The sequence below is a fragment of the Ailuropoda melanoleuca genome, chromosome 9, assembly GCF_002007445.2.
Source record: "Ailuropoda melanoleuca isolate Jingjing chromosome 9, ASM200744v2, whole genome shotgun sequence".
Taxonomy (NCBI): domain Eukaryota; kingdom Metazoa; phylum Chordata; class Mammalia; order Carnivora; family Ursidae; genus Ailuropoda; species Ailuropoda melanoleuca.
The window spans coordinates 73,392,486-73,420,362 of NC_048226.1; the positions used below are offsets into that span (position 1 = coordinate 73,392,486).

Genomic DNA, 27,877 nt, shown 5'->3' on the forward strand with positions numbered 1-27,877 from the left:
TTATTTTGTAGCCTATGATATGCTTTTTTCTGGAGAATGTTCTGTATGAACTTGAGAAGAATATATATTCTGCTATTGGACGGAATATTCTGTATGTCTAAAGTCCATTGGCTCTAAAGTATGGTTCAAGTCCCATGTTTCCGTGTTCATTTGTCTGTCTGTTGCTGATAATGAGGTATTGAAGCCCCCTAGTATTGTATTGTTACTTATTTCTCCCTTTAGACCTGTTAGTATTGGCATAATATGTTTAGGTTGTCTGATGTTGGGTGCATACACACACACACTTATTATACCTTCTTGATATATGGACCCTTTAGTCATTATATAACGACCTTCATTGTCTTTTGTTGCCTATTTTTGGCTCAAAATCTATTTTGCCTGATATAAGTATGGTTACTCCCACTTTCTTTTAGTTTCTACTTGCCTGGGATATCTCCTCATGTCCCTTTAATTTGAGTCTAGGTGTGTCTTTCAAGCTGAAATAGTAAGTAAGGATTTACTATTGTCATCTTCTTGATTGCCTTCTGGTTGCTTTGTATTTTGTTGTTTCTTTGTCCCTCTGTTTCTGCCTACCTTTGTAAATTGGTGGTTTTCCATAGTGGTATGCTCTATCTCCCCCTTTCTTTGTATTTCATGAATTTACTGTATATTTCTGTTTTGTGGTTATCATGAAGCTTCACATAAAACATCTCATAGATAAAACAGCCTATTTTATGCTGATAGCAACTTCCCTTCATTTGCCTATAAAGGCCCCACCCTTTTACTCCTCCCCTTTTATATTTTTGACATCGTAATTCTTTTTATGCTGGACATTCATTAACAAATCATAGCAACTACAGTTATTTCTAATGCTCTTTTCCTTTAATGTTTACACTACAGTTAGGTGGTTAACGCACCATTTAATACAGAATTTCAGTTTTCTAATTATGGCTATTTCTCATTTTTACCAGACTGTTATTTACCTTCATATGTTTTCATGTCACTGATTACTGTATTTTTGTTACAGCTTGATACAGCTTGAAGACCTCCTTTCAGCATTTTCTGCAAAGCAGGCCCAGCAATGGTGAACTCCCTTAGCTTTTGTTTGTCTGGGAAAGCCTTTATTTCTCCTTCATGCCTTTGCCAGATAAAGTATTCTTGGCTAGCAATTTTTAGTTTTCAACACTTTGAATATGTTGTTCTACTCTCTATTGGCTGTAGAGTTTCTGTTGAGAAATCTGCTTGTAGCTTAGTTGGGATTCTTTTGTAGGCTACTTTACATGCCCCCCCGTCCCTGCTGGATCTAAGATTCATTATTACTGATATTTGATGGTTTCATCACAATGTGTCCTGTAGAAGGTCTCTTGCCTTGAGCTCATAGGGTGTTCTATTAGCTTTGCAGAGGTATATGTCCAAGTTCTTGCTTGGGTTTGGGAAGTTCTCAGCTATTATTTCTTTAAATAGTCTCTCTGCTCTCCAGCTGCTCTTCTCCTTCAGTTACACCAATTCTTACATTTGCCTTTCTGATCTAATCTAATAGCTCTTGTAGGGTTTATTTACTTTAAATAAAAAAAAAAATCTTAGTTCACTTTCCTCTTCCATTAATTCTATATTCCTGTCCTCCAAGTCACTTAGTCTTTCTTCCATCTGGTCTGCCCTGTTACCAATGTTTTCTAGTGCATTCTTCTCATTTTATTGAATTCTTCAGTTCCCAAATTTCTGTTTGTATCTTTTTATACTTTTAATCTTCGTTAAATAACTACTTCCGTTTATTAATTTTATTACTGGGATCATTGAATGGTCTTTCTGAATTTTGTTGTAGCTAATTGAATTTTTTTCATAACAGCTAGTTTGATTTCTTTATTTGTTACGTTGTAGAATTCCATGTCTTCGAATTTGGTTGCTAGAGAATTATTTTCTTTTTATGATGTCGTATTTCCTTGATTTTTTTTTCAGTGTTTGAAGATGTACACTTCTGCTTTTGTGTTTGAAGTAGGCTACCCGTCCTTAATTAAAGTTGTGTGTGTGGTCCTTACATCAACAGGTTGGCTATTAGAGACCTTTCTTTTGTATTCCAGAAGGTGGCGCTATAGCTCAAGCTGTGGTCTCTCTTTGTGACGCTGCCTCTCACGCGCTTGGGAGTGTGTTCCAGGAGCTGGCAGCAGATTTGCGGAAGGTGTGGGCTTAGCATCTGAGACTTTGGGTCCAGTGAGGGTATCTGTCAGCGGAGCAGTCCCAGGGGTCCATGAGCAGACTTCCCGCTGAAGGGCCAAAGCTGATGGCACGGAATGCATTCCTTTAATGCCCTTTAAGATTTTTTACTTGCTTCCTTTTCTTTCCTCTTCCTTCCCTTCCAATCAATGAGGTCCCTTCTTACAATTCTGCACGCTGCTGGAGAGACACAGGTCACTACACAACTGTGACATCTAGGGAGTCACCACTTTGGCTTTTGAACTCCTCTGGGGGAGATGTTGCCTCTCTCTACCTCTTCTACCCAAGGTAGCCACTGCCAGAAGCCCAGCCACTCTCAGTACCCCTGGGAGGGGAGGGCCACCCTTTTCTCTGCATCCCAGCTCCTCCCTGTCCTACTCCAGTGGCTCACCAGATTCTCCCTTCAGGCACACTGGACTTCCTCGAATTCTCCCTTGCCCATGGATATCCGCCCAGTTTTGTACTCTCCAGGTTCCCTTTTTAATTCTCCAGGGGGAGTGGAAGTGGAGCAGGCTCCTGGATTCTCTTGGATCCACAGCCCCTGCTGGGGTCCTATCTGCCCACTTTGAACACACAGGTGGATAGAAACCTCCTGGGTGTTCTCGTGTAATGCAGAGTCCCTTTATTCAGTTATGGATGTCCAAATATTGTTAATCAAAGGGGAGAACAAAGAGAAATGACTTCTGTTATCATGATGCGGAAGTCACTTCCAGCTTCCCTCTCTTTTTCTAAGGTAGAGAGGAAATAGGAAAATAAGAATGTATGAAAAAGTTATATAAAATGAAGAAATTCTCATAAAATCAAAATACAAAAATGATATCACCCATCCATCTTTAAAAATGTGCTTTGGAGCAGGACATACATTAGCAACAAACTCAATGAAAGGACAAAATAGGCCATAAAAGGATTGATGTTAGACACTGATACCAGCGACACATAGATACAAGTCAGAATTCTTGATGTAAACATAAATACAAAAATAATGCAAATGTAAAACTATGCCCAAAGAGAATATACAAAATAAAAATAATCCATGTCTTAAAAAGCCATGTTTTATAAATACATGTGGGAGAAAATTAGGGGAAACATAATAATTTTCTTATTTACATGGGAGAGTCAAGAGATTCTCTTGCGTTCTTGATATTGATAATTGAAGAACATGATTTCAAACATATTTTGAGTTTTAAAAACACTTTAGATAACTTCTAATTGACAAAAGTAGAGAAAACGCAGCCGTAGTCCACAGTGCAAAAGACAGAAACAAGAAAAGTTATGGGGAAAATAAGGGGTGTATTAAAATACATATAAATAATAATTTGCCTTTAATAAACATAGATTATGGTTTTTAGATGAAAAAGAAGAAAACACTCAAATTCAAATATTTGCTGTTTCTAAGGGACAAAACTAAAATAAATGTATTAAGTGTAAAAGGAATGGCAAGGATAGACTAGGCACAGAGGAATTCAACAACAGTGGTAACAACATCCTGCAAAGGAGTTTATGGGGAAAATCATTAAATGAACAGATATATCTGTTTATCTGGTTATCTGTGTCTGTGTATTTGTGTATCTACTTATCTCTATATCAATATATCTACATAGATCTGTATATATCTATATGTTCAATGTACTTATGCTTATTTATATGTATATACTTAGACATATACGAGGGAAATCATCCAACTGGATGGTGAAATTATATATTTTCAGGCAAGTGATAACCTCAGATCAACATATGTAAAGTAAAAACCTCAGTACCTGGAGAAATTACAGATGTCCTTTACCTAATGTAGTAAATATGTCTGGCAGATTCTGATCAAGCATGTTAAAACTGAAGAACATAGATAATTGAAATACTTATCAAACCTTTTCACCCAATGAGAACATAACTTACACTCAAGAAAGTTTAAAAATTTTGTCATTTGCGATGAGCCTAGAGGTCTTGTAGAATATATACCCAAACAATATTGGGGTAAGAAATTTTGGAACTTCTAATTGTGTTTATTTTTATCTCACCTTTTAAGATATAGATATATAAAAACACAAAAGTATATTATATAAAATAAAGTTGAAATGTAAAAATATATATGAAGATGAAATTCCATGATTGTGCGTACGTGTGTGTATATTCATTTATTGCGAAAGCAGGCTCAAAATCTTCACTATTAGAATCGTATGGCCCAGAAGTTTGGACCCTAGTGCATTCACCTGCAGTAACTTTTCCAAAGTAAAAATTGTGCAGACCCCACTGTCTACCACAAAATACTCCCAAACTTCAAAACCAAAGGTAGCATCCCTCACTCAAAGCCAATCGGCAAAACAAAACCCCCCATCTACAAACACATCCTGGAAATTAGTATTTGAAATGTAGTAGATATTTACAGGCTTGTTCACTTTGTGTGCTTTGAAATCACTTTGTAACTGCTGTTCAGTGTCCTCTACCCTTCACAGCCAGCTCACATGCTTCATAGTCTTTTCTTGGCCCCTCTCATTATTTACTTCTGTGCTGTATTTACTGCTTGATTAACCCCTACTTCCACCCTAAACTCCGTCAGTAGTTCTTACAATCCTTGGTTTTATTGACTGTCTTTCCCCTCAACCCCCACAATCTTTCTTAAATCCAGGTTCTCCTTAAGATCTAGTGGTGGATTTACCCCATTTTTAGCGTCCCTTCCCAATCTCCATCTTCAGTCAACCATCCTGTTTATTTAGAGGAGCCAATTTATATCTGTCTTCCTGATCTCTTTTCTAAACAGCTAGATTATAATTTCAACCACATCTGCTTACTGACAAGGATTTGCTGAGCATCTGCTATGTGCCTGGGACTATTTTAAACACGTTCACACGCTCTCTCACTTAATGTTTGGGGAAAAAACCTGCAAGACAGATAGTATCACAGATTTACTGACAAGGAAATCAAGTTTTAAGACATTTCGGTAACTCCTCCAGTCCAGTGTCAGAATCCGTATTTGAGCCTAATTCTACCCAATTCCCATGCCCAAGTAGAGGACTAGTGAAAACTACGTTTTAGGAGAATCATCCCTTGGCCCTTTTATCTAGGAAATGACCAGGTCTGTGGGATGAAGACCAGAATAGTTGGTGGAGTTGCTCCACACCCAGCACCATGCTGCGCTGTGCACCTGCAATCAAATTCGCTTGCCGGCAACACTAGGAAGTGGAGGTGGACAGGGAGGGGCCCTTGTGAAGGGCACCCCATTGACAAGGAGCAGACCAGAGATTTGATTTGATTCTGGTCTTCCGTGTTCTATCACTCTGCCTCCATGAGCTATTTTAGCTGTAAGTTACAGATTAAGTTGTTTTCTCTCCTGGTCTGTGCTTGGTTTCATTATTTTTTAAATGAAGAACTTCAATGTCTGATAACCAAAACTTCCTTAGGTTCTCATAAAATTGAATAACTCTAAGCAGCAAAGTTGTTTTCTGAGAAAATGAGGTACCTTAGTAACAGAGATGCAATTGGATATTTTGCCTCAAAATTTACTGTCCACATTCTCATTCTACCCAACGTGCTCCTTCTCTTGCAGTCTGCGTCTCAGCCAAGGCACCATCCAAGCAGACAGACACAGAACTGTGAGTGTGCCCTATTCCCCTCTCCATTCAGAGGATCACCCAGTCCTAAGCACTCCTATGGCCATCATAACTTGCACACTGGCCACCGCTCCCATCCCCACCGGGGCCGCTTTAGTCTCTTGCTTCTAACAACCGTAGATCCATGTCCCTGGTCCTTCTGCCTCTGCCACTGCCCTTCCTCCAAATATTCTCCACAAGGGGCCAGAATGGCCCTTCTTTTTTTTTTTTTTTTTAAATGATTTTTTATTATATTATGTTAGTCACCATACAGTACATCCCCGGATTCCGATGTAAAGTTCGATGCTCCATTTAGTTGCATATAACACCCAGTGCGCCATGCAATACGTGCCCTCCTTACTACCCATCACCAGTCTATCCCATTCCCCCACTGCCCTCCCCTCTGAAGCCCTCAGTTTGTTTCTCATAGTCCATAGTCTCTCATGTTTCATTCCCCCTTCTGATTACCCCCCCTTTCTTTATCCCTTTCTTCCCCTACCGATCACCCTAGTTCTTATGTTCCATAGATGAGAGAAATCATCTGATAATTGTCTTTCTCTGCTTGACTTATTTCACTTAGCATTATCTCCTCCAGTGCCGCCCATGTTGCAGCAAATGTTGAGAAATCGTTCTTTCTGATAGCTGAGTAATATTCCATTGTATATATGGACCACAGCTTCTTAATCCAGTCATCTGTTGAAGGGCATCTCGGCTCCTTCCACGATAATTTCCTTCTAGACGGAGAGTATGTGCCAAACGCAGTGTATGGCACATCTAAGATGCTCAGTAATATTTGTCGAATGAAATAACTTCTAGAAGTCTTAGTCCCCTTTTATATCAACTAATCTTTTTAGCACAAAAATATTTGTTCTTAGGGTTCATTTTTTTTTTCCTGTTCTGCTTCCTAGGAATCTGCTAAGGATATTAGAAGAATAATGTTGGGGAAAGTAGGGTCAGAGGAGGGAACGTCATGAAGTTCGTTCAGAAGAGAATAAAAGGAGCAAGTAGACTTCCCTTCACAACGTAAACTGACCCCATTCCAACATGGTCTTTCGGAAAAGGAGCCATCCTAGAGACACGTACTCAGCTGTGCCAGGTGAGGTGTTTTAGGCTGGTGTGAAGGGAGGAACGTCTCAAAACAAAATTCCAAACACTCTGGAAGATCTGTTCTTCAGTATTCATTTAAAGTTCAAGATCAGCTTGCCTTAGATTATACATTCTAAAGTGAACTTCCCATCTTTACTCAGTCTTGTGCTTTATTTTCCTCTCATAGAGACGATGCCTTCTCTGCTTGAAGCTTACCCTCTGTTCTATAAGCAGGGGTACTCTGGCGGGGCAGCCCCAGTGCTCAGTGCTTTTGGAAATCTTGGGGGGGTGTTTTGCAGCTGCCCCAGTGACTGAGAGGCTCTACTGGCATTTAGTGAGTGGGGCATCTGGAGGCTGCGTGTCTAGCCATGTTCAGGAGAGGACGATGAACAAATCGTTTCTTATGCTGCCACTCATTTTTAGAAGTCCCACCAGACGTTCATATACGTCGAGAACCTATTTATAATTATACGAAGGGAGAACCAAATGATCTCTTTACATATTAAACGTTTAGCATTTTTATGCGGCCTTAATATAAACTGAATTTGCTAGAATGCAGCTATTGTATATGTAGGGCAAGGTTTTACTGTTTTACTTGGAGCTTTACCAAGAGTTGTTCATTATTACAGTAATTCTCATCACTGAGGACACTGCTGTTTGTGGTATTTGAGTCAAAAATGCAAAACACCTGTGTCAGTTTGCATTTTTGGCTGTTTAGATCATTATTTCTTATGTAAGTATTCACATGCTGAATTATGCATTGTCTTACTATAATTTGCTTTGTTTTTATTTCTCTTTTGTATAACAACTCAGGAGTTTGAGGGGTTGTTTTAATTATATCTGTAAACAGATTACATTTTCTATAAATTTTACTTGAGGATTTTGAAATAAGTTACACAATATTTAGGGGGTTAAAAACCATTGATGTATGCAGAAAAACATAATGACTTAAAAGCAAGGACTATGGGGTAGGTCTTGGGTTTGAATCCATTTCCATTACTTGCTTGCTCTGAAAACTTTGGGAAGTCATCTTTTTTTTTTTTTTTTGGTTTAGTTTCCTCATCCATGAAACGTTAACTTTTGCAAGGTTGTTGTGGTGACTGTATAGGTTTATACAGCAGAAGCTGCTTAGATCTAGACTTGGGACAGAGAAAGTAAATGTTAGGTATAATTATTATAAGCCTTGGATATTTAAATACTCCTTTCCTATCTATTTTTTAATGGTATCTGAAAGCATCTGTTTCATTTTTTTGTTATTTATTTTTAGACTATCAGACTCTCCAACATGTTTTGATCTTTGAACATGAAATATAACTTGTCAAACTCTGTTAATATTACATAATTTGAAGTACAAAATCAATCACTTAAGAATACTTTTGAGACATGTATGGGATGGAGAGAGTTTATAATCATTACAGGGAATTATTTTAATAGTGATAAATAGTTACAGACTGGACTTTGTAGATTTCTTTGGATGATAAATGATTTTAAGATTCGTGTTTGAGTCTTCTTCTGCAATGGTGGCAAATGGAAGGTTAATTGGTGGAGAAAAGAGGAGAGTGCAGGGTATGATGGTTAGGTGGCCTTCATTAATCAAATAATTCATTTTGGTTCCTCTTTGGATGGTTGATAACCACCTGTAGACGTGCCCCCACACTGTGGTGCTAATGTTTAAAGCTCAGCTTTGCTGCAAGCAGTTATCACAGTGATAAATTACTGGCGGTTCCAGTTAAAGAGTGCAGGAGAGAAAGTGAGGGGGGCAAGCCAGAGATGGCCTGTAGGGGGGGAAGGGTAGAGGAGGCTCATATGGAGGGGGGGAGTGTCCCAGAAGATAATCATGGCTGCCAAAGAAATGGAGAAGGGAAAGGGGAAGTCTCTGTTTCCAAGGAGGATCATCAATTATGGAGAAAGATAGCCAAGAAATAGATTTCTGGCTTATGCAATGCTAAAATAAAGTTGTTTTATTTAATTGGTAAGTTTGGAATTTTTTTTAAAAAAGCTAAATCTTAAATAGAAAATTTCAATTATAGAATATATTAATACATGGAACATATGTAAATAATTATTATATTATCATCAACTATTTTTCCAGTGAGTGCATTGCTGTGTACGAATGCTCTAGATTTGGAAGAACGAATGAGTGGAAGAATGAATAGGATTTTTGAGCTCAAAAAGACAACCTAGGAGGTAGGCTGAACCACGTTTATCAACCAACCCAGGACCTGTTTCTGTGTGAGAGTGGATGCTATGAATACTCAGGGACAAGTGTAAATGGGGACTGTTCTGGGAAGTCTGGTCACTTTCCAAAAGGTCACCTAGTTAAACCTTCTCACGGTACCCATTTGGAAACAAAGCCAGAAAGATGTGGAATTTCGTGAAGTCACACATTTCATCAGGGACCAAGGAAGGACTAAAACCCAGCTCGTGGTAAAGCGGCGTGTGTCCATTTCTTTTCCGTATTTGCCTGCCTTCCCAGTCACCTCTTGGACAGGTTTCCATGATTGCCTTGCAACGGAGGCTAGATAATGACCTTTGCAAATAGAGAGGTGACTAGAGCAAAAGGTAATTCTTACCCTTCAGCTTGTTTTTAGAAGTTGGCCTTTTTGTCCTTATGTCGAAGTATCAGGAATAGAATGGAAGAGAGCTCCTTAGAAGTTGGCTCTTCATAAGCTATGCATTAGCCAAACGTCAGGGCTTCACGATTGTGCTTTTCATCTACCTGAGTCTGTTTTCTGAAACCTGATTGCAGGGTGTGAGTTCCCTTTAGTGTTCTTTTCTGCTCTTTTTTTCTTCATCTCTGCAGCCCGGTAACTCTGCGAGGCCGCTGCTGCGGTGCTTTTCAACATTACAGGTCTTTGCTATTTGTCCTTCTTTTTCACATAACTACATTAAAGCACAAATGTCCAGGCCTTACTAAATTCAGTACACTTTCTTTGTAGCCTGTTCAACCACGTGAATCCTGGAATGGACCGGGGCGCCTGGAGATCTGGCAGAACATATTATCTGCATTTCTGGCTTCCAGGACACACAGTGATGAATTTTGTGGGTCCCTCAGGGGACCATCACTACTTGAGCCAAACCTGAGGGCTGTGTGTTTGGGGATCTTTTTGAGCCACCAAACACGGTGTGTTCAGATTCCATAAATGAGATTTTTTTAAGCCCTTCAGCCTGTGGGTATGACTGTGGGTGTCCTTGTACTGTGTGCCAGGACAGCTGTAGTTCGTAGCAAATGGGAAAACATTTGGCAAACATTTAATTTTGCTTGTCAGAACTTTATGAAGAAAGAGATCTGACCTTAATAGGATTCATGTTTTTTTTTAAATTAAAAAAAACGGGTTCATTAAAATGAACTCTATAAAAATTCCTCAGTGTAAAATGATTATGTTGTGCACTTAAAATAAGAACGATGTTATTTTGAATTTAAGTGACCTAAAGAAAATAAGTTTTATCCAAAATCTGCAAGTGTGCACAGAGAAATGAAAAATGACGTTGTAAGATCTCCCATTAAGTGAGTCTTCACCACATGGCAAGCATGCATGGTATTATATGATTTATAGGTCTTAAAAATTAATCTTTATAAGAACATAGTAAAGTATACACTATTATGATCCTATTCCAGATGAGAAAGCTGAGGCTCACAAAGTGGGAGTTTGTTGCCCCAGACCACACAGATCGTAGGTAGCAGAACCGGGGGTCAGCAGGGGTTCTGTGCAAAATAAAGTACATGACAAATTCCTCACCTAAATAACAGGCAAAAGTAATCTATTTCAAGCAGTGTCAACTAGTTTAACAGATTGTGTCAGCTATAGCATAATATCAAAAACTTTCCCTATAATATCAAGAACTGGTTTCTACAGGGTTACTGAAGAGAACCACAACCATTGTTAAAAATCCATCTCTGCCCTGCTTCCTCTGAGGCGTGCACACACAGTGCAGACGGAGCAGCGGCTTGAACCCATCACAGCAATTGGAAGCATCTGCACTTGGGGCTTTCTACTTGGAGACCAGATTTGAAACCACTGTTTTCTGTGTCAATGGTGTCTTCACATATTTGGCAAATCTCTTCCAGTTGGCAGCCATACTGGGATTTCCCTGTTCCTCGGTTTCAGCCAGTCAGGCATTTGGTACAGAGCCCATATTAAAAATCGATCATCCCAAATGTAGCATAAAGATTTGATGACAGTACATACATCCTTATTCATATACTACAGCAGTAAACAAATATATGCTTAGACTAGAACTTTATTTTAATAGGTCATTTTTTAAACTTACATCCCTGTGTCTTTTCCATTGAAGCACTGAAGAAAAACGAATCTGGATACTTAGAGAATATATCATCTGTGTAACAATAGGCCTCCGTCTGTGGTAGACATTGCTAGTGTTCACTGATCCCCTCCTCTGGCTTCTTGGGCATGAGGGAGACCCGACTCCCTGGCCCATGCAGCTGTGTGAGATCTGGGACTGGCTTGTGTAATGAAATAGGAACAGAAGGGCAGTACGTACTTTCAGGTTTCCTGCTTAAATAACCTACCCTGATTTCCTGCTCCCCTCAGGATAAGCACCAAACTCCGAATATGGTTTAGAAGGCTTTTTGTGATCTGTCTGCCTTCACCTCTCCATCCCTTCTCTATTTCCTGCCTTGTTGTCTGTCTCAGCCACCCTGAGGTTTCTGGAATGCACTATTCTCTCTCTCACCACTGGATTCAAGTGACAGCCACTTCCTCCAAGCAGTCCACTCTGACCTCCAAAGCACTGGTTAAATGACCCTTCTGTGCCCTCTTGTACAGTGTTCTGCAGTTATAGTACTTCTCACGTCTTGTCAAAAGTTCTTTCTTGCTCATCTGTTTCCCCACTGGGTCATATGCTCATCAAGGGCAGACTGATGTATCATTGTTCATTCATTTAATAATTATTTCCAACTCTAAAAAATGTTCCTCCTATTCTGACTCATAACTCCCCATTTTCCCCTTTGTTTAGACAAATTACTGCAAAACCTCTTTGGACCCCTCCCTTCCCCTTTGTCCTCTTCCCTAGCTCATCCAACAACAAATCTTTGTGGTTTCAGCTCCCAAATTATGCATTCATCCATTTCGCTCATTCACTTACTACCACCTTAGTCCAACTTCTTATTTAGATTATGAAAATACCATCCAAATTGCATTCCCTACTTCTGCTCTTACTTCCTATTTGTGAAGTTGGATACATATTACTTCCCTTCTTAAAACGTGCCAATAGTTTCCTATTATATTCAAAATTTAATGCAAACTCCTTTTCATGGCCTGTGGCCCTATGTGAGTTGGCCACTACCTACTTGTCTGACCTCATCTCAGATATGCTCAATACTTTACAAGCACTCTGGCCCTCCTGCTGTTCCCTGAGTGAAACAACCTAGTATGATCTGTATTTGTTTGTGTGTCCTCTGAGTTGCATAAATATCCCAGCATGACACTATCAAGTGTTTGGGGCAGTGATAAAGGAGGAAATACAGTGACATACCATCTTTGTTACCAGTTTTATTTCTTTGTAATAAACTATGGTTTACCTTATAGCTTATAATTAGTTATATAGCCATAGATTTTTGTCAGCTGACGATGGTTAGGCTAGGTCACCATAATGGTTTACGGGATGAGGAACATCACTGTAGCCAGGAAAAATTCCCGTTCTGCTGGAGTTCAAACTTGTTCATTTGGCAGAAAGCCGATGAAGAAGTAAGAGTACAGACAACTAGCTGAAACTGAAACTACTTACAGACTACTTGATTCTCCAATTCTCTCCCTTATTTTACTTTTCAACAACATAGCTGGCACTCAAAATCTAGTAATTACCAGAGAGTAACTAGGATGGCATTTCTTAAGATATTGGAAGAAAGAATCTGGAAAGGGATGTGACAAAATATTGGAATTGGTTGAGAAATATTTTACCAGGAAGCAGGCAAATATTATGACAGAAAATACATAAAGTTCAGGGGCACCTGGGTGGCACAGCGGTTAAGCGTCTGCCTTCAGCTCAGGGCGTGATCCTGGCGTTATGGGATCGAGCCCTGCATCAGGCTCCTCTTGTGAGCCTGCTTCTTCCTCTCTCACTCCCCCTGCTTGTGTTCCCTCTCTCGCTGGCTGTCTCTATCTCTGTCAAATAAATAAATAAAAATCTTAAAAAAAAAAAAAAGAAAAAAGAAAATACATAAAGTTCAATAGTGACTACCCTGAAACAAATGCTTAGAGATAAAAGAGAAGTAGAAAGTAATTAAAAATAGTAAGGTAGCAGCACTTAGTCAAGAAATTTGAGAAATACCACCATCTCAGAAATGGAAAACAGGAGAATTAGCAAAAAGAAAATTGAAGATTAGATCCTGCTGAAAATGGAATGAGGGATATGAAAGAAGTGTATGAAGAAATTGAACAAATTAATAAAAGTTAAAAGAATAGAGAATATGATAAAAAGTTTGAGATAACACACATTGATACTAAGAACAGAATGAAAAAAATATGTTAAAATATGAGGTTAGGGTGAAACAGGTGAAATGGGCTAGAACTACACCTACTGTGCTGAGCACTGAATAATATATAGCATTAGTGAGGGGCACTCACAGTTGAACTATCTGATGGCTCTTTAATGAAGTCAGTATTTATCTAAAATCAGAAAGGAGGAAATAGAAGAGAATTAAACCCCAATTTTCAAAGTTCCATAGAGCTTGATGAATGGGAGATAAAATCTAGAACCTCTTCAATATGAAGACTCTAATAGAAGACTCTACTAAAGCTAGAAACGTCAAGATGCATACTTCAGTGCAATGGAAAGGAATAACAGCCTGTCCACAGAAGAGGACATAGCTTTGGCACAGGCTGGAAGGGGAAAATATCTCCCTGGATTATTTGTGCCACAAGTTAATCCTCATGCAGGTTTGCTACCTGGATTCATGTAATTTATTTGTTACAAGATATGTCAAGCATAACCACTTTAAATTCAGCGAGAAATCTAAAAAAGAAGAGTATAATTAAATTTTGGGGGACCACATACACAAAGAGATGGAAAATATATGACAGGGTAAGATGAAAAAGAGTATTGGGATACAGTCTAACATGTACCTAATTAGGATTTCAGAAGAAACAGGAAAAGAAGCAATATTTGAGGAGATAAATAGTAAGAGTTTCCCAGACTTTTGGAAAGACCGTAACTTTTCAATTGAAAAAAGACGAAGGTAAGACATAAAATTAACAGGATAAATAAGAAATGCTAATTTAATGAGTCCAAGTAAACTATAAAATACCAAAGGCAAAAATAAGGTGCTTAAACAAAGACAGGAAAAAATGATTACTGCAAAGAAATGGCAAGTTGAGGGACGACTGACTTCTTAATAGCAGTGGCCAGAAGATAAGTCATACTTTCAAAGTCTGAAGAAAGTAACAGTCAACCTACTCTATATATTTGTGACAATATCTTTCAAGAATATTGGGGAAATTAAGTCATTTTCAGACAATAACTGAGAACATTCATCACCAATAAACCCACACTAGAGGATGTTATAAAGAATACACTTAAGGCAGAAGAAAAATTATACTGTAGGAAGTACTTCTAATTGGTGAGAAGAAATGATGAATCAAGATGTTATTACGTGAGAAAGACCTAAACATTTGTTGTGGAAAAATATCTGAGTCTATAACTAAAGTTTTTTGGACTGCATATAAAAAAGATAAAAATGTAAAACTAGGGACACCAGGGTGGCTCAGTTAAGTGTCCAACTCTTGATTTAGGCTCAGGTCATGATTTGTGAGACTGAGCTCTGTGTGGGGCTCCAAGGTCAACATGGAGTCTGCTTGAGATTCTCTTCCTCTCTCTCTGGCCCTTTCCTTGTTCACACACATAGATGCTCTCTTTCTTGCTCAAGTAAATAAATAAAATCTTTAAAAAAAATGTAAAACTCTGAGATGTTAAGCAAAAAGGATAGTGGGATGTAATCTCTACACACACACACACACACACCATAATGTGAGTGAAATACAGCCTAACATGCATCATGCAGTGTGCAATGGTGGAATTCATACGTGTTAGTGAAAACTATCAGAATGAAAGTCTTCTAAGATTCTTACATTTGCGGGAAGGAGAGTAAGGATCTTGACTAACATTAGACTAGGTCTGAATTTAATCATGGGACTTCTTAAAACAAGAAACATAAAAGTATATAAGTTAATATAGAGGATAAATGGACTGAGAAAAAAATAACTTCTCCCAGTCAATTGAAGAAGCCAAGGTACGAAGAAAAAAATAGGAAAATCATAAGAGAAGCAACAAAAATAAGATGGTAGAAATGAAATTTATCAGTAATCAAAAGAAGTATAAATTAAATATACTCATAGTTGCAATAACTGTAAGACTAGATTTTAAAAATCCAACTTTGTGATATTTCGATGAGACTCAGCTAAAACAAAAATATAAAAAGATATCAAAAATTTGAAAGACAAGAAATGGAAAAAATATGCTAAAATACTAGCCAGAAGAAAGTGAAAGTAGCTGAATTAGTGTCAGGCAAGAATAGACTTTAAAGTAAAAAAAGACTTTATAGGTGACTTCAAAAAAGATAACTTATTTTATGGATTTGCTCCACAGTGAAATAATGTTTGATTCAATTGTGAGAAATAATAATTCTGAACTGAAAATATAGCTTCAAAATACAGAAAGCAAAAATCGAAATACAAAGAGAAATGGAAAAATGCATCATCATCTAGGGAGAATGTGTCTTACCTCTTTCAGTATGTGGTATAAGCAGCAGTCAAAAAAAATCATTTAAGTACATAATAAATTTGAACAGTAATTTAGAAGCTAGACCTAATAACAAAATAGAAGGCTGTACTGAACAATTGGAGAATATATCAGGCGTAAGCCTGGAAGCAAAACATTTAAGTGGTAGCCCACGAAGATACTCTTCTTAGGTACTGATGTGAAAGGGTTAAAATGTTTAAAATTCTAGAGATCTAAATCCAAAGCCCTAGAAGAAAAGCTTATTCCTCGATCTTTACCTGTGTTTTTCTATTTCCCTCCTAAACTTCAAATATTTATACACAATGAAGTTGGCTGTATTTGAATAAAAACCTGCCGAAGAGTTTGTTTTCCTCCATCTGAGTCTAATTGGATTTCTTTCTTTTTTTTTTTTCATGGGATGGTCAGATTGAGTCAAGCTTGTCTACCAGCAGAGCGGATTGTAAATTCCCATCCAGATTTGTGATTAGACAAGGCTTTAACAAGAGTGTTTATCGTTTTATTTGGGGAAAGACAAAATGCTCACGCATAAAGAACGCATTGAGAATGTTCACAGAATACTTAGTTTGCACTAATATGCTACTAGCTTTCTATATGGTGGGGTTTTTTTGTGTTTTTTTTTAACCTTTTTTCCTGTCATGCCCTCTTTTCATGTCTGGGCTTGTGAGATTATAGATATTTCAGTTAAAAAAATTACTTTATTTCCTGATACACGTCACTGGCATCTTGTTCTGCATGAAAATGAAGAGTTGTGTATGTTTTTCTCCTATTCAGAGAAACCGTGGGTAGTCCTATAACATATGTAGTAAATTTTATCTTTCATATCACATCTCAAGGAAAACAACTTCCATTAGTCTGAGGAAACTTCTGTTCTTCTCTGAAGAGATATTCTGCCTACCAAAATATAGCATAGCCACTGTAGTTGATGTATTTGGCTAATAAACACATCTTAGAAAAGGCTCCTGTGTGAAAAAGAAATAATGATATGGCAAAGGGTTAAATATTCTGACTTTTTTCCTGTGGAGTTTCAGAATCACATATCTGTTGTTCAAGAGCAAGTTCTTGTTTTTTTGTTTTTGTTTTTTTTTTTAAGATTCATTTGCTCATTGAAGAGAGTGAAAGTACAGAGTCCAGGAGCACATGAGCGGGGGGAGGGGCAAGGGGAGAGAATCTCCAGCGCACTCCCCACTGAGCACAGAGCCCATGCGGGGCTGGATCTCAGGGTCCTGAGATCAGACCTGAGCTGAAACCGAGTTGGAGGCTCAACAAACGGAGCCACCCAGGAGCCCCAAAGTTCTAGATAGAGTTGATAGAGTTCCACTCCATTTCCTGGTCTTTTCTCCAGTTAACCTTAGAAAAGATTACTTCTCTATTTTAAAATTATTATTTTCATCTTTGTTGGTGCATAATTGACAAATACAAATTTAATATATTTAAGGTTTACAGCTTGATGTCTTGATATATGTATACATCGGGAAATGATCACCACCACCAACCTAATTAACATATCTCTATCACTTCGTATAGTTCATTTCCTTCCATCCTTCTTTTCTTTCTTCCTTTATGATGAGAACATTCAAGATCTACCCTCTTAGTAAATGTGAAATATACAATTCAGCATTAACTATCATCACCATGCTGTGGACTAGATCTCTAGAAGTGCTTTATCTTGCATGACTAAAACTTTGTACCTTTTGATCAACATCTCCCCATTCCCCCTTTCTCTCAGCCACTGGAAACCACATTCTACTCTCTGCTTTTATGAGTTTGACTCTTTTAGATTGGACACACAAGTGAGATCATGCAGTGTTTGTGTCTGGCTTATGTCACTTAGCATAATGTCCTCCAAATCCATCCATCCATGTTATCACAAATGGCAGGATCTTCTTCTTTTTACTGAAAGCCTGAATAATATTTCATTTTACATATATATATATATACTCACACATGCGTGTATACTACATTTTCTCCTGTATTTGTCTGGGAAGTGAGAATAAGTTTTTCTTGGACAGTTGAATATAAGACTGTTGAATGTAAGCTAGCCTTTCCACTGAGAGGTTGTCATATGTGGGGGAATTTCAGAATGGGTTCAGAATAGAAAGTCCTCCCAATGAACCCAGTAGCCAAGTAGCTGAATTCCGACTATCAGGTTGCAAGAGTGTAGCACGTGTTTGCAGACACTTTACAGAGGCCACTGCTTCAGAAAAATCGTGCAATGGGAAAGTTCAGTGCAAATTTATTTTGTTTGTATATATGCATCTGTATTAACGAACTTTCAACCCAAAACGACGACTTTAGTAATAATAATGCTGATGTACAGAGAAGAGTTCTCAAACTTGGAATGTGCATATTTATCACTTGGAGAATCTTGTTAAATACAGAATTGGTTTCAGTATATTTCAGGGATGGCCTGAGATTCTGCATTTCTAACAAGTCCGCACGTGGTGCTGGTGCTGCTCATTCTAGGACCACACTTTGAGTAGCAAGGGCCTAGAACTTATTTATTTTATGTGGAATTCTCCAATAGCTGTGCAGAGTAGGTATTAACCCCTTGTACAGATGAGAAAATAGAGGCTACGAGAAATTATCTGATACTGTCATGCAGCTGTAAGTCCTCTGATTGAGCATTTTTTTTTGCCATCCTTCAACTATATTCCCTCAATTTATCTCTTGAATTACTATTTTTTTAAACTTGTTTTTCGTGTAGTAGCAACTCCTGCCCTTTCTTTAGAAATCTCGTATCTTTGTAAGTTCTTTTCAAAAAAACTTAAGTAAACTATAACACATGGAAGCACTAGGTCTTAAAATTTTTACGGCCCAGTCCCTTAGCTATGACAGCCCCACTGTCCTCTGTATATCTGACCACAAGACAGCTTCGTGGTGACATACTTGAGGAACGCGGCATCACTGAGTAAGGCCAGGGAGCCGATCTATAAATAGGATTTTCCGCTAAAGAGGAGTTTGGGATCTCTCATTACTTTTGTAGAAAAAGTTCTACCTCAAGTTTTTAATCTACCACTAAGTAATGCCTGTGAGTTTTTAAGCACCACTATTAGGGGGTGCTGCCTGTGAAGAGTCTAACCAAATGTTATGGGGTTGATCATGGCATTAAACGGTCAGGTGCCCCGGGTGATCCCAATAAGAAATGGAGCCTGAGAACTACCGTTTTAAAAGAACTAATACTTAAGCACCTGCTTACCCAGAACAATGAAATGACAATTTCTGGGTAGAACTCAAACATGGCTAATCTTTTAAAGCTTCTAGATGATTTCACTGTGGAGCTTGTTTAAAAATCATTGCCCCAACTCATTATCTTTGAGGTGTACGTTGTGGTGGAAAAGGGAGCTTTCTTTCTCCCGCTAAGATGAATGGAAATGATCACAAGAGGATGGGGGGGGTAGCTTTGGTTAAAATGATGACAGTTCTGAAAACTAAAGCAACAAGGAAAGGCCATCAGTAAGATGAAGTCAGTTTGTGCATATTTTAACTCTGGTTTCTCAACAAAAATGCATCAACTCTGAGTTCATCCCATTTGTACTAATCTTAATGCAGGCTTGTGTTGTATTTCTTTCCCATTGTGTGTCATAAAATCAAGGATTTAAAGGTAATGAAATTTTGAGATCCTGTGTTAGGTAAATTGTAAGAATTCATTACACACTAGATTTCATCTTTCACATTTCCCCCTATGATTTTTTTTCTTTTCTGTATGCAAGGTCGTGATATTTTGTCATGTGAGCTATGTTAGCCTCATAGATCTTGGTTTCTTATCAGGTTCAATGCCACGTCCTTCAATAAAAACAGCAGTTATACCAAACTCATGATACACTGTTCTTGGACAAAAATGGAATATGACTGAAGTTCATTTCTCAAGTTTATCTAGATTGTGGTACAGAAAAACTACAAAGCTATTTTCTATAGTACAAAGAGAATTTTCTTTATTTCCATATGGAAAGTGGCCTCAAATTTAGGAACCTATCACTTCCTTCTAGAAAGGTACTGAGCTTTAAGTTTGTCTCTTCACAATATATTTAGGGAGAAATTTAGTTTCTACCAAGATAAAAGTAAACATCAAAATATAAAAGTGAGACTTCAAGTAGTCAGTTGCTCAGTTTATTATATTCAAGACAGATTCAGCATCATGCAAAATAATGGGTTTAAAACCAACAGTATTATTTTGTTTTCAAGCAGCATACTCTTATGAAGTTTGCTTGCTGATTATTGCTGAGCAGGCCATAAATAACTCCCATTCAATCTCTTGCCCTTACCAAGACCCTCTGTTCGGAGTTAAAAAAAAAATTTTTTTTTTTAAATATCAGGATTTTTTTTTTAAGATTTTATTTATTTATTTGACAGAGAGACAGCCAGCGAGAGAGGGAACACAAGCAGGGGGAGTGGGAGAGGAAGAATCAGGCTCCCAGCAGAGGAACCTGATGTGGGGCTCGATCCCAGGACTCTGGGATCACGCCCTGAGCGAAAGGCAGACGCTTGACGACCGAGCCACCCAGGCGCCCCTCACAGTTAAAATTTTAACTTCTGTGCCTCTCAAAGAATTGAGGCAGGGAGGGGACAAAGGAGTTCTTCCAAATGATTGATGATGATGATTTATTGCCTAAAGGCAGATCTCAGAGTGACATTGTTTCATAACAAATTGGTGCTGACAAAAAATAAAGAACTATTAAAAAAATGTGATGGGCCTCCATGGTGAACCATGAGATGCTAAGGTCCTTGATAAGGTTGTGTCGTATTGACTGGTGTATTTCTTCAATTCTTGCCAACCTCTCCTAGTTGGTCTCTTGTAGAACTTCCCTCTTTCTACTCTGTTTAAGCTGAGTTTCGTTCAGTTTTTGCAGCGATATTATATCCTTTCTGGCCTCTCAGAAAGGATACTTTTGTACATGTTGTGCCCCTTGCCTAGATCAGTGATTCTCAAGCTGTTCTCAGAATCCCTTCATGCCCTGAAAAATGACTGAGAACAACCAACGGCTTTTGTTGACAGAAGTTATATGATTGTATCTATCACATTAGAAATTGAAGCTGAGAACATTTTTTTTAATTTTAATTTTTTAGGGATTTTATTTGTTTACTTGACAGAGAGAGACAGCCAGTGAGAGAGGGAACACAAGCAGGGGGAGAGAGAGAGGGAGATGCAGGCTCCCAGCAGAGCATGGAGCCTGATGTGGGGCTTGATCCCAGGACCCTGGGATCATGCCCTGAGCCGAAGGCAGATGCTTAACGACTGAGCCACCCAGGCGCCCTGAAGCTGAGAACATTTTAAGTTATTAGTTTTCTAATACGATATAAGCCCATTACATATTACAAATAACATTTTTGTGAAAAGTAAACTCTATCTTTTAAAACAAAAAGAATTACTGAAAGGATTAACTTTTTTCCCCCACGTCTCTTTAATGTCTACCTTAATAGAAGATGGGTGGATTCTAACATGTGCTTCTGCATTCAGTCTTTTGCAATATGTTTTGCTTGAAATATATGAGCAAAATCCAGCCTCAGACACATATGTGATTGGAAAAGGAGATGTATTTTAGCAGACTTTTTAGATAATAGTGAATATTCTTCTTTTTCACTACACTAAAATTCAGCAGCAGTTTCTTACAGCTTAGTTGCTGTGGTTACAAGACTAGTTCATAATAAAAATTAAGGTACCTAATTTTAGATAATAGTGAATATTCTTCTTTCCCACTATGCTAAAATTTAGCAGCAGTTTCTTACAGCTTAGTTGAGCTGTGGTTACAAGACTAGTTCATAATAAAAATTAAGATACCTAATCATAAATTTACTTCTTCTTAGAACAAAAAAAGCACTGCTTCTATGAACACTCCCCAGATCACCTAACATGAGCCAAAACCCTATTATGAGTCCTTTCTGAAACTCCCTTACTGGGATCTCCCCTCTGGTTCTCAACAGTACGTGTTCTCCTTCAGTGCAGTAAGTCAACCAATGATAGCTTGTTCAACTACAGGGGTATTACTGGTGGTCCTGGGCTGGAAAGAATCAACAATGATTTTTATGGTCCCATGTGAGTAGGATTTCAAGGTCTATTTATGCAGGTAGATAAAACAATTGAACCCATTTTCAAGAGATCGCCATAAAGATGAGCAACCACCATCCTGCTTCTGGGATTGGTGTTATTCTGACAATACAACTGCCTTAAGTCCTTGGCTTTCTTTTTAGAAGACTCTGATAGCCAGTAATCAATGCTAAAATATAAAATAACAATAAAATATTCGATATTGGCAATATCCTAAACTTTACCTGGATTGATATGTGAACATAGGGTTTACAATAGAAATTTATTATAATCTAAATATACTAGTTTTTAGCAAAATGTTAGACAATTACAGAAAATGCTTAGAAAATACAGTAAAAATTATAGAAATCCATAGGAATGATCTCACATGAACTTTTGTGGTCACGCTCATCTTTATAGCTCTATCAATGAAATGTTTAATATATGAGGAAAACTTTGTGTTCATAAAGCACTCTAGTTACCAGAATTTTAAGTAATACTGAAATTATTGGAAGTGTAAGTTTCAAACTTAGTTTTTTTTCCAAGCGTTATGTACGATTTACAAATTTTATTCTATTTATAGATCTATAGGTTGGGAGCAATCACTCATTTGTTATTTATGTTCATTAACTCATAAATTTAACAGATTAAATTCCATTGTATGAATAATACCGTCTATAATATTATATTTCAGAAAGTTAATATATCTGATTTTCTCAACACTATAAAAATCAGATTTACACATCTAACAAGCAGAATATCCTTAGATATTTCAATACAACTTCAAATAAATTTTTCCTAAATTTATAAATTAATAAATCAGATTATATTTACTATTAAAACTACTATCTACAAATTGATCAATTGTCTTTTATGCCTTTCAAAGTAAAATCACATCTATAATATCAATTTTAAAAGTTTAAGTAAAACTACATGTCTAATAAATCAATAGAGGGTCCACATAGCATAGTGGATAATAGTATGAACCCTGAAACTTTACTATCTGAGGTTCAAAACCCAGATTTGCCACTTACTACCTATACAACCTTGAGTGAATTACTTCTCTGCTTCTATTTTCTCACCTATATAATGAATTATTTTAGGACTGTTATGAGTAGTAAATAGTATAATAGTTCTAAAACCTCAAGAGTACCTGTTACATAGAATTATATATGATTTATTAAAATACATAAAATTTCTCTAAAATATTGAGTTATTTTAAACATTTAAAAACTTAAGTTCTGCAATCATCAAATGTTATTTCTGATCTTAACCTCAAATTGATAAGAAAATAGATTTGATTTACGAATTTCTACTCTTATTTTCACAACTTCTTGTGGTTTCAAACTCATCTACATAGGAAAGGACATGTACTGTCTCATACAAATGGAAGTTACTTGTTGGATATTGGTGACTGATGCAAACATGGATTTGAGTTATTGGCCAAGATTTGAGGAACAGGACCTGGGATCTGTTCAGCTTTTGTACCTTCCAAAAGGATTTTTTTTTCTAAAATGTAATATCAATAAGCTGGTCTCGTTCTTACAGCTAGGACTCTGCTCGCTTTGTCAATAGAGAGCTGAATGCCTATAATTACAGCTGAGATTCATTTTATCAACCCAGTAAATTTGGCTCTAACCCAATTTTCAACTTCAATCTCTGTTTTAATCTTGGCTCCAAATTTTAATTGCCTGAATGGAAAGGATTGAATTTTTTATCCCCTACACACACTTTAATTTATTCGCTATTTGGATTAAGTGAATTTCATTATTGCCTGATGTAATGTTTCATGCTTCTTCATATTTTTCTTTTGGTACTGTATAAAGTTCTATCATTTTCTTGACAGCGTTCTTAATTCTTCTGTTCCCACTTTTTATTTATTCCTGGCTAAGGCATGAAGGAAACAAATTACACTTTTTAACCTCTGCCCATTGGCAACCTTGCATTATTGGACCTCTCTTAACAAAGCTTTCTAACTGTCCTGCTTGCTTCCGTCAGCTGGAATACCTTGGGCCATGTGCTTCCCTCTCTTGCAACACTTTATCAAAATCTGAAAGAAGTAGCTAACATCTTCCATCATCCTGACATCTTCTGTCCAGCCCCCTGAAATTCCCATCTTTAGTCATATTATCTGAGTCTCAAAACACAACAGATGGTTGCTTAATCATACAGCTTTTCTATTTAGAGTAGCAAGAATTGAAATTTTCCTAGCCCTCAGTGTAAGAAATCCTCAATGTTTCTCATTTGGTCTCCACTCATTTTCACAATTTAGCATATGATGCTTTTGATGCTTACTTCCAAGGACCAATTTCATTATTAGTTAGGACTCTTGGTTGTAAGTAACAGAGGATTACTCTGGTTAACGTAAGTTTAAAAGAGGAGACTGGGGTTATTGGAGAAAAGCTGTGATAACCAATAGAATCAAAGGAAGAGTGGAACAATTTCTTTGTGAGGAAGAGTAGGAACAGCTGGACTTCGTAGATCTCTATAGTTTTCTGACATTTTGATGACACAGCTTGAAAAACTTTTCGTTAATTATCTAAACCCAAGTTTACTTGCAAAGTACTCTTTAGAACTCTAACAATCGTTTTCAAAACTCAGTGATTGTACCTGGTCTGAAAAACTCTTTCATTTTACAGATAAGAAAGCTGATCCAGAGGGTTTAAATAATTTGATTATGGTATATATAATAAAGTTCCTTTGGCACATAGGACTATTCGAAGGGATTTATTTGCTTAAGAGTCAATTAACTCCTAAAGCATTCCTAAGAGTAAATATGATTAAAGTGCCATTTTACTAGGATGCATTGTTAGTTCCTTTGTTGTATCACTGAATATGACACCGTGGTCTTTATATTTATATTTAGTATAAAGTCATTCTTTATACTTTTCTCGGCTCTTCTCCTTTATCTACAAAAATACCAAGATTATGTATGGATTAGTTGCTTAAAGCCAATCAGTAACACTGAGAATATATTTGAGAATGACTGCCTGAATGTGACAATATAAAAAATATGATTTTTTTATTCTAACTCATTTTGCCCAGTGGCTTGTTAAAATGAGATCCCTCTGAAAAGATTAGCTCTTTGTAATTGTATTTACCCAAAAAAATTTACTGACCACACACGTTGTGTAAGGCACATAACAGTTTGGGGTGCATTAATAAACAAAACATAAAAGCAAAGATAAAATATCTGTGACTTTCTGGAATTTGCATTCTAGCTGGAGAATAGATGATAAGCATACAATGTAATAAATTATATAGTAGAATAGTTGGTACTAAGCATAGGAAATAAAGTGGGATAAGGCAATCAGAAATTGGAAAGAAGGGTTCAGATTTTAAATATGGTAGTTAGGAAAGTCCTCATTGAAAAGATGACATTTGAACAGAGACTCAAAGGAGGTGAGGGACTCTTTCATGTGACTATTTAGAGAAAGGATATTAGACTATATTTGGATTTATTTTGGATTTTTAAATTGAACTTTATTGAGGTATAATTTACATATAATAAAATGCACCCATTGTAATTTTAGAGTTTGATGAGTTTTGATAAATGTATATTTCATGTTATCACGTTCAAAAACAAAATATAGAACATTTCTGTCCCGTCCAAAAGTTTCTTCATGCTCCGTTCCAATCAACCCCCACCTTTCAGCACTAGTCTCAGACAATCACTGAACATTTTTTTACCTGTAATTTAGATTTATCTTCCTAGAGTTTTATAAAAATGAAATTAAACAATAGTATTTCTTTGTGTTGGCTTCCATTCACTCAGCATACATTTTTTGTGGTTCGGCTTTGTTGCTGTGTATCTCAGCAGTTCATTTTTTTCATCCATGTGTATCCCACTGCATGGATAGTTTGCATAGTTTGTATTTTCGTTTGTTTGTTGGTGGACGTTTGGGTTGTGTCCATTTTTCCATTATTGCATATAAGGCTGCTGTGGATGTTCAAGACAAGACTTTGTGTGGACATATATTTTCATTTCTCTTAGATATACAAGTGTGTGTTTATTAAAAAAAAAATCGTTTCCAAAGTGTTGGCCCCATTTTCTACTCCTGCCATTAATGTGTAAGATTTCCAATAGCTCCATATCCTTACTAACATTAGCCAATGTCAATCTTTTAAAATTTTAGCCACTTGAGTGTGTGGATGGTGGTACCTCACTGTGGTTTTCATTTATATTTTCTTGATGACTAATGATGTTAGTCACTTGTGAATCTTTTCCTGTGATGTGTTTGTTCAAATATTTTTTCTATTTTTAAAAATCAATAGTCTGTCTTGATAGTACTGAGTTGTAGGAAGTATTTCTATATTCTGGTTATAAATCCTTTGGTATTTGTATGTATTGTCACTATTTTCTCCCAGGCTGTGGCTTGCCTTTCTTTTTTTTTTTTTTTTAATGGGTAACACACTGTAGATAACTAAGGCTCCCAGACTTCAAGGGGACATGAAATAACTTGGATAAGGCAGGAAATGTTAAAGGTAGATATGAAATGAGTGAGTTTTGTATGCCAATCATAATTTTGTACGGTCCCCCAGGCTATTTCTTAAAGTAAATCCCTTTCTTTTGTTTACCATCTAGCACTTGATTATATTTTTTCGTGTAATTTTGCCTTGGCTTTTCACATGTGTACATCTTCTTTTCTTAGCCAGGTGGTTCCTTCCTTAGCTAGATTATAAGTCCTTTACTTTCACTATAAGTTTTGTGTTTTTCTTCTGTGTCCACCATAGCAACTATGGGCTCACTAGTTTTTAAGAATGTACTTATTCATTTGATTAGACTTGGATTCTAAAGTCCAAGTTTTATAAGTATTCGGTGGATTTGTGATTATTTTGGTGGTTTTCCTCATGTGTGTTAGGGTTCTCCAGAGAAACTGAACCAACAGGATGCATATATAGATAGAAAGAGATTTATTATAAGGATTTGGCTCACATTGTTATGGAAGCTGAGAAGTCCCCAAATCTGCAGTTGGCAAACTGGAGACCCAGGAGAGCCAGTGGTATAGTTCCAGTCTGAGTGTGAAGGTCTGAGAACCAGGAGAGCTAATAGTATAAGTTTCAGTTGGAAAGCCACAAACTCAAGGCCCAGAAGAGTTGATGTTTCAGTTTGAGTTAGAAGACAGGAGAAACCACATGTCCTAGCTCTAAGGCATTCAGGTGGGAGGAGTCCCCCCATTTATGATAGGAAGTATCAGCCTTCAACTGATTGGATGAGGCCCACCCACACTGAGGAGAGCAATTTGCTTTACTGAGTCTGCCAATTCAAATGTTAGTCTCACCAAAAAAACACCTTCACAGACACAGAATATTTGACCAAATATCTAGGCACCCTGTGGCCCAGCCAAACTGACACATAAAACTAACCAGCAACCATGGTAGAGGGAGACTAAAACGGGACAAAAAAATTCTTCTCAATTTACAAAAGGGTATGGAAAAACTAGATGGGCAAATTTCAATCATGTGAAGGAAAGATGTGGCTATCTAAACATTTATATTTGGTACCTACTTAAGTATATATTGAATTACTAGATATTTGAAATGAATAAATGCCCACTTGAACTATCAACAACTGTTCACCAATGCTTTACTACTTTTTATAAAATGTTTTTTAGAACTATATTGTTGTATAAGTTTTCTAGATAGCTTGAAATAGTCAGATGCCAGTTCATAACCACCCAAACCTAGGGGAAGGTATATTCCTCATGCAATCTCTGGGCTCCTAATATTTCCTAAGTTTCATAGGACATAAAAAAGTACGTATTTAGAGAAAGAAGGAAGTCAGGTATTTCCAATTTCTATGAGGTACCATGCTGCTGTCAGACTAACTCATTGGCAAAGACTTTGGCTGAGGATACATAAAAATCCTATCTCCTTCTTAAGCAACCAGAGACCAGGCATAACTCAGGTTGTATCAGAAGCACTCCTGCTTTGGCATTTCAGGGACTCAGAATGATGGGGTAGGGCAAGCTCCGGGGTGGGAAGATTGCCCAAGTGAAACATCCCTCCCTAAACCTACTATACACGTCAGAGACATCAGTTCATGCTAACAGAGAGGAAGCAGGATAGACTAATGGGATGGAAACAATGGGGAAGGAACAGTGCTAGTAAATTTGTAGGCAGCATTTGTAAATAACATTGCCTACATTCTTGTTGATAGACTAGATGTCTTTTGGAATAGCTTCAGATGGCCAAGCAAGGAATAGTTGGGTTTAAATGAGAACTGGAAGTCCAGGCA

At 37.2% G+C, this 27,877-nt stretch overlaps 1 long non-coding RNA gene across 5 annotated transcripts in view; it reads left to right on the forward strand.

Annotated features, from left to right (window-relative positions):
* The window catches only part of LOC117803789, a 146,466-nt gene that overhangs the window by 5,506 nt on the left and 113,083 nt on the right, over positions 1-27,877 (forward strand). For 4 of the 5 annotated variants that reach the window (XR_004627879.1, XR_004627877.1, XR_004627878.1 and 1 more), the window contains exons 2-3: positions 5,732-5,777; positions 6,683-6,870. This is a non-coding gene — a long non-coding RNA (uncharacterized LOC117803789). Of the gene's footprint in view, positions 1-5,731; positions 5,778-6,682; positions 6,871-8,952; positions 9,048-27,877 lie in introns of all 5 variants that reach the window. The other variant, XR_004627876.1, reaches the window with a different exon arrangement.